The sequence below is a fragment of the Cupressus sempervirens genome, chromosome 8, assembly GCF_028749045.1.
Source record: "Cupressus sempervirens isolate cs-2001-9-10 chromosome 8, ASM2874904v1, whole genome shotgun sequence".
Lineage (NCBI taxonomy): Eukaryota > Viridiplantae > Streptophyta > Pinopsida > Cupressales > Cupressaceae > Cupressus > Cupressus sempervirens.
In genome coordinates, this window is record NC_143125.1 from 290784533 (window position 1) to 290791444 (window position 6912).

Below are 6912 nucleotides of genomic sequence, written 5' to 3' on the forward strand. Positions count from 1 at the left end.
ATAGAATCATGAAAAGGTTGTTTACTGTGTTTGCCTAAAATGCAAGCATCACATTGAGAAATTTGTTTTGGGATAGTGGGAAGTCCTTGAAGTCCATTTTGTTTCAGAATTTTGAGACTATCATAGTTAATGTGACCAAATCTTGCATGCCATAACAAACTAGAAGAAATATTACCACCATGCTATGAGAAATTTGCATAATTCTGAGAACTTGATAAAGTACCTTTCAAATATAAAAGTTTCTCATCTTCAACTCCACTCATTACAATCACATGATCATCATCTATTCTAATCTCAATAATACCATCAAACATATGTATTGAATGACCTTGCTGTATAATATGCACAAGTGATATTAAATTTCTCTTCAACTGTGGAAGATATAGAACATTAGAAAGTATATAATCAGAAAGACTTGGTAATTTAAGTCTAATAGACCCAATGCCTAAAGGTTTTATCTCAGATTTATCAGCAAAATATACTACTCCATCCACTTGATCATTGAATGTCTCAAAAAAATCTCTTCTAAAGGTAATATGACATGTGGCTCCAGTATCTAACAACCAAGTATCATTCAAACAAGAATTTGAAGTACTAAAAACTTCAATCCCAACATTGCAATGTGCAATAACATAATGTGTAGATTTAGGAGCGTTACCTCTTTCTGGTGGCTTCTCCTTCTTTTCACAAATCTTGTCCCATGGAATTCTGCAAATATTGGCACTGTGACCTATTTTTCCACATCTATAGCATTGTATAGATTTCCTTTCTTTTTGTTGATAATCCCTATGCTGGTATTGTGGCTGAGAATATTGTCTATCACCTTGATAATTTTTATTCCCCCTGCCTCTAGATTGTCTTCTTCCATGACCTTTGCTGCCACTGTCATGTCTGGAAGGCTCATCTTTGGATGTTTTCCCCTGTTGTTTCTATGCAAGACACAAAGTTTCTACATTTGAAAGTGAATCTTTTTTTCCAAATGCTTTTTCCCTCTCTGCAATCTTCTCCATAAGTTTTTCAAATGTTATATCTTTCATCTTTTCACTAGCTTGAAGAGATTCAAGAGTGTGAATAGGTAGGATAAAGAGCTTTAATAAAAGTAGTGAGTTGTAAATCTACTTTTACACCTATGGCTTCAATATCATGAAATAAAGCCCTAATTTCAGAGGCTAACTTCATCATATCATTATCTTTCATTTCTAAATTGAATAACTTCATCTATATTTGAATTATTTCAAGTTTTGAATGAGAATCATACAGATCTTTGAGTTTCTTTAATGCTGCAAATGCACTCTTACAGGAGATTATATGTCTACTTACCTCTTCAGTAATGGAGGCAGCAATGAGAGCATAAGCCTTTTTGTCTTTAGCCTTCCAGATGACGAGTTCCTTTACATTTGTAGGCTACTCCGACTCTTCTTTGTCATCTTTTCTTTCACAAACATCATCCCACAAATCATTAAAAATAAGTGTATTTTTAACTTTTCGAAACCATTCATGATAATTCTCTTTTCCAGAAAGAACTATTCCAATGATTGAAATTAAAGAATGCATTAGAATCACAATTCAATCTAAATTATTTTTCTCCAACAACTTGGCTCTGATACCATAGTAACAGGCCCAAAGAAATGAAATAAAATACACACACACGAGAAAATTTTATTAAAATAGCAAAAGAATATATACAACCTTAAAAAACTGTTCGGGCAATTGAAGAAACTATATTAATTGTTACATAATCAAACTGTCGGACTACTTCTTGAACTAAACATATCCCGAATGATTATTTAACAATTACTGAGAAGAGGGATGGTACCTTTGAGACTGTTAAAGCTGAGGGCCAAATAAAGTAGAGACGTGGACTTCCCTAGAGCATTTGGAATGCTCTCGCTTAGATCATTCAAGAAGAGATGTTGTAAGTTTCCCAGGCCACCAAATTCTTTTGGTATGCTCCTTCTCAAATTGTTGTTTGAAAGTTTGATCCACTGGATGTGCGTGCAAGTGGCAAGAGATGTGGGGATGGAACCCACCAGCCAATTTGATTTCAGGTCCAGTAGTCTCAACCCCTTCAATTGGCCAATCTGAGGTGGAATACTTTCCCTCAACGAATTATCAGAAAGATTGAGAACTGCTAGTAAAGAAAGGTTCCCTATGAAAGGTGAAATAGTACCTTCCAATCCCAATTGAGGCAGAATGATGGCCACAACTCGCTTGGTATTCTTTTTGCACCAAATGCCATTCCACGAGCACACATTTCTCGAATTGGTGGGAGTCTAGTTGGAAAGGTAGTGCATTGGGTCTTCTATAATTCCATCTTCGAAAGGGAGTATGGATTCCACGTCTTCCTTCTCAAAATCATCTTCATCGCCCTTGTCGAGCAACATATGGCCTTTAACAACAGAAAAGATTATACTCACAACAACATGGCCATGTAAAGCAGAGGGGTGAGAAGAAAGTGAGGTGTTGTACATGGGCAATGAGCTGGTTAATGTGAAAGCTAGTGCCTGAAGGAGGTGGATAGAGTGGATCAAAGATAAATATGAATGCAATGATAAACATTCAAATCAATAAGCAAAACACAAAGACATTAAGTTGTGCTACAACACTTCATACTCATTAACATAACTAAACTCCATTAAAAATCTTTAGAATGCTACAACATTCCATCCACTCATGATCCACAATGAGAAACCCAAAATGGGCTCTACTGATCACAAGCCTAGCTTATGCTATTTATAAAAAAATGCATAGTAAATGCTATCTTGACTATAGCATAGAAATAGCTACAATATTAATGAGATTAGTTGAGATGGATGGCTGAGTTGGTTGGTGTTTGGACAGCTACATGTGGAAAATGTGTGCTCTATTTCTCTGCAGCTGTGGACGGCTATTTGTCTACTATGTAATTACTTTGGACGATGCTAGAGTGTGGGCTGGATAGTGGATGGTTAACCAACCATAAGGCTGCCAACAATAGTTGTTGGATAGAAATTAATTCTTCCAACACTCCCCCTTAATTTCTGTCACTAATGCTACTGCATTTATATTGTTTTCCCTTGTCATAATTACTTCGGGTTTTACGGCTTACCCCTAACCAATGCAATTCTGAAGTGGTTTAAAGTTTACCACAAACTTCTCAAACATCACAAATATGGTTTCAAGATCACCATAAACTTTGCACTCAAATGGTTTACAAACCAAGCATTCATTGGTTCTATTGACCATGAATCATCATTATAGGGAAACTATCATCACTTTGAGCCTTTCTCTTTCTTGACCTGCATCAAACTGATTATTGAGTCCATATAAAAAGAAATCCATCTACCAATATACATGGGTACCCAGCCGCTGTACTCGCCATTTCTATAGGAATCCTTTTCACATACATGGTTCATCAATATGTCAAACCAAAAAACCTTTAGGGTGTCGGGCACAACCGATAATGCACCCCTTACAATAGATTATTAACAAGCAATTCTCATTCAATCTTCATCACTTGATTGGGGAATATCAATTCAGCAATCTACTATTACATGACCACATTTGATATGACAAAGCCTTAAACATTTTCTCATCCAGATTCCAACACTTAAACTCCAAATCAGCACACACAGAGACCTTTGCACTATGACAACAAGCTTTAGCACACCATCTCACCTTTTATCACACCTAAGATAACTAACTTAACTTTAACAACTAATGCATAACAACTAACACACATATTTCAAACACAAACATAATAAAAATTTTCATGATCAATATCTTCCATGTCATGTGTATGCATTCTTTGGCACTCCTGCTTGCACAAAGATGCTCCACATGTTTCTAACACACACTTCAACTTTGGATTTCTTCTTTTCATAGCTTCTTTGTTTCTCATAGAAATCTCTTGACTTGTTCTTCTCTTTATTCTTGCAGAAGATAACTTCAAATGCCATTGCCTGTTGGGCTACGATGCCACAACCTTAATGAAAAATACTCAATGGCTGAAACTTTTCATTTGCCAAAAAACACTTCAAGATCATCGACCTCTCCATGATCTCCAAGATCATCTCCCATTAGCTCTGATACCACTTTAAGGAGGTGGATAGAGTGGATCAAAGATAAATATGAATGCAATGATAAACATTCAAATCAATAAGAAAAACACAAAGACATCAAGTTGTGCTACAACACTTCATACTCATTAACATAACTAAACTCCATTACAAATCTTTAGAATGCTACAGCATTCCATCCACTCATGATCCACAATGAGAAACCCAAAATGGGCTCTACTGATCACAAGCCTAACTTATGCTATTTATAAGAAAATGCATAGTAAATGCTATCTTGACTATAGCATAGAAATAGCTACAATATTAATGAGATTAGTTGAGATGGATGGCTGAGTTGGTTGGTGTTTGGACGGCTGCATGTGGAAAATGTGTGCTTTGTTTCTCTGCAGCTGTGGACGGCTATTTGTCTGCTGTGCAATTACTTTGGACGATGCTGGAGTGTGGGCTGAACAGTGGATGGTTAACCAACCATAAGGCTGCTGACAATAGTTGTTGGATAGAAATTAATTCTTCCAATAGTGCCAAGCCTCCCCACATGAGCATCCAAAATAACGCATGTCGTGTCTTTTTCCTACTGCAATCCATCTTTTCATACTGAAACACATGAATGGCTTGAAGACTCATTGTGCCAGCCTGGATATATGTCACTTGTCATTCCTTCTATTCCTCACACCGTATTGACTTGAGTAGTCATTTAATTTAATTCAAACCCACGCATGCCTATCTCCCTCTCTCTGACAGTAACGGTTATGATTTTTCCATGTTTTCCAAAGAAAGAATATAGCCTACCTGCTGCAATCCATTGAATAGCTACACAATAATATGGCCCTGCCAGCTTTAAACATTACATACTAAGGAGGAAATTAAGCCTGGATTAGTAAGTCAAACTTTAACTATTTAACACTTTTACACTAGGAATCAAGCCTTAATATGTGATGTTTAACTATTTGGAGCCTGGCCTATAGCCTACCTACTTATCTGCCAATACAAAAAATACTTGTTAGAGACCTTTTTTTAAAGTAAAGTACTCGTCAGAGAACTTTTTTAAGTATATTTTTTCTTTAGAATGTGTTAAGTGGTGCCATATAGACTTTTATACTATATAATTGGCATCTTAGTCATGGTCATTTGTTCAGCGTTTGAGCAGATTCAAGTTTCTGTTTGAATTTGAACTTCAAATCATTGTCTCCCACCCGGTCATACATTTGAGGAGCTCAATTCTATGAAATATGTATTTCTGTCTCGCGTCACTTGCCAAAGCAGCGTTCTGCTTTGATGGTTTTTTTTCTCTCTCTCTCTCTACTACTGCCGACTCTAATGTTACTTCGTATGAAAACTTGGATTTGGATGGATTCATATTACTGACACTAGAAGAAGAAATAGTGAGGATCTATGGGCTTATCCACAAAACATATTATTAAGATGAGGACCTCCTTTTGCAGATCTTTTTGCACCATGTAAATCCAAATTTATTATTTTCATTAGAGTTTGGAGGTGTCAAAAAATTATTCAAGTTAAATCGCCAAGGAGAAGATATTCAAAACTCCACAAAGTAGATTAAGCTTACCTATATTTAGTTACAATATCAATCAAATCAATGCACTCAACCAAAAACTAGTTAAGGTGTTGGCCAAAGAATAATAAAAACTTAAATAATGTAATGAGATAGAGAAAAATTATGAGATATAAACTAGGATTGAAGAACTTTTGATGCGGAAAATTCATTTTACATTCAAAACTAATTAAGTGTCACCTAGGGGTGTTACTTTCGTTTTAGTAAATTACAGTACAAATAGAAATGTATAAGCATAGTAATAGTTTTTATTTGAGATAATAATTGTTTATTTTAATTTTAAAATTAAAATTTAATTTGAAGTATAATATTTGTTCATGTCGTTTAAAATACTTTGGTTAAGCTATGAGATAATTAGGGTCTGTTTGGTTTGTGGAATTTTAAAAATCAAGATTTCTACAAACCTTGGTTTAGCCAAATCAAGGTTTTGCAATCTTCATTCCAATTTTTAGGATTTCACTTAAACCATTTGTTTCAGTTGAAAGATGTGTGTGAAGACACATTTTTATGCTTAAGATTGGAGTTGATGGAAAATTCAAAAGTAGTCCAATCTATTGTTTTTACACTCCTTTAAAAAAAAACTAGATTTTGATTTTCAATTCCTACTTGCTAGTAGGAAGTTGGAAAACTTAGTTTTTAGTCAAAATTAGAAGTTTGGAATGATAATTCCATTTTACCAAATTTGGAACAAACGCAAAAAATTTCAAATCCAGATTTTGAAAAAGCCAATTCCTGTCATCTTCCAGGAACCAAATGGACCCTTAATGTACTTGAATTTAGATTTATAAATAAATACTTTTTAATTACTCTAATTATCATCAATTTATTAAAAAATTTAGAAATATGAAGCATAGATTCTCATTGAAGATGAAATTTTAAAAAAAAATCATGTTCAAGATAGGAAAGTTATAAAAGTAATCTCATAGTAAAAAAAACAATAATGAAAATCAATAAAAATAAATACTAGCCCTGATCACTATAGAGTGGTCCAACGAGAACATTAGTTCCTAGAAGGGATTAATATAGCTCACATATATTTTTTTTCTATAAAATTTTAAGAAAAGAAAATGGAAAAGAAATTTCCTAGAACTCTTATCTTTTTCTAGCATGATAATTAACATGTCTTGTCATTGCATTGCAGCAAATAAAAATGTTATGGACATAGTATGACTCTGTGCAAAGAGAGTAATACAAGTAAACCACAAAAGGCACACACCTATCAGCCAATGCCCTTCCCATGCTTTATTGTACCCTTTTATCTTTAATTATTTAGTATATCAC

The 6912-nt window shown here is 34.4% G+C and overlaps 1 pseudogene; it reads right to left on the reverse strand.

Annotated features, from left to right (window-relative positions):
* LOC149542565 (uncharacterized) overlaps window positions 1–2471 on the reverse strand; it is a 35086-nt pseudogene extending 32615 nt beyond the window's left edge.
* Window positions 2472–6912: the final 4441 nt, after the last annotated feature.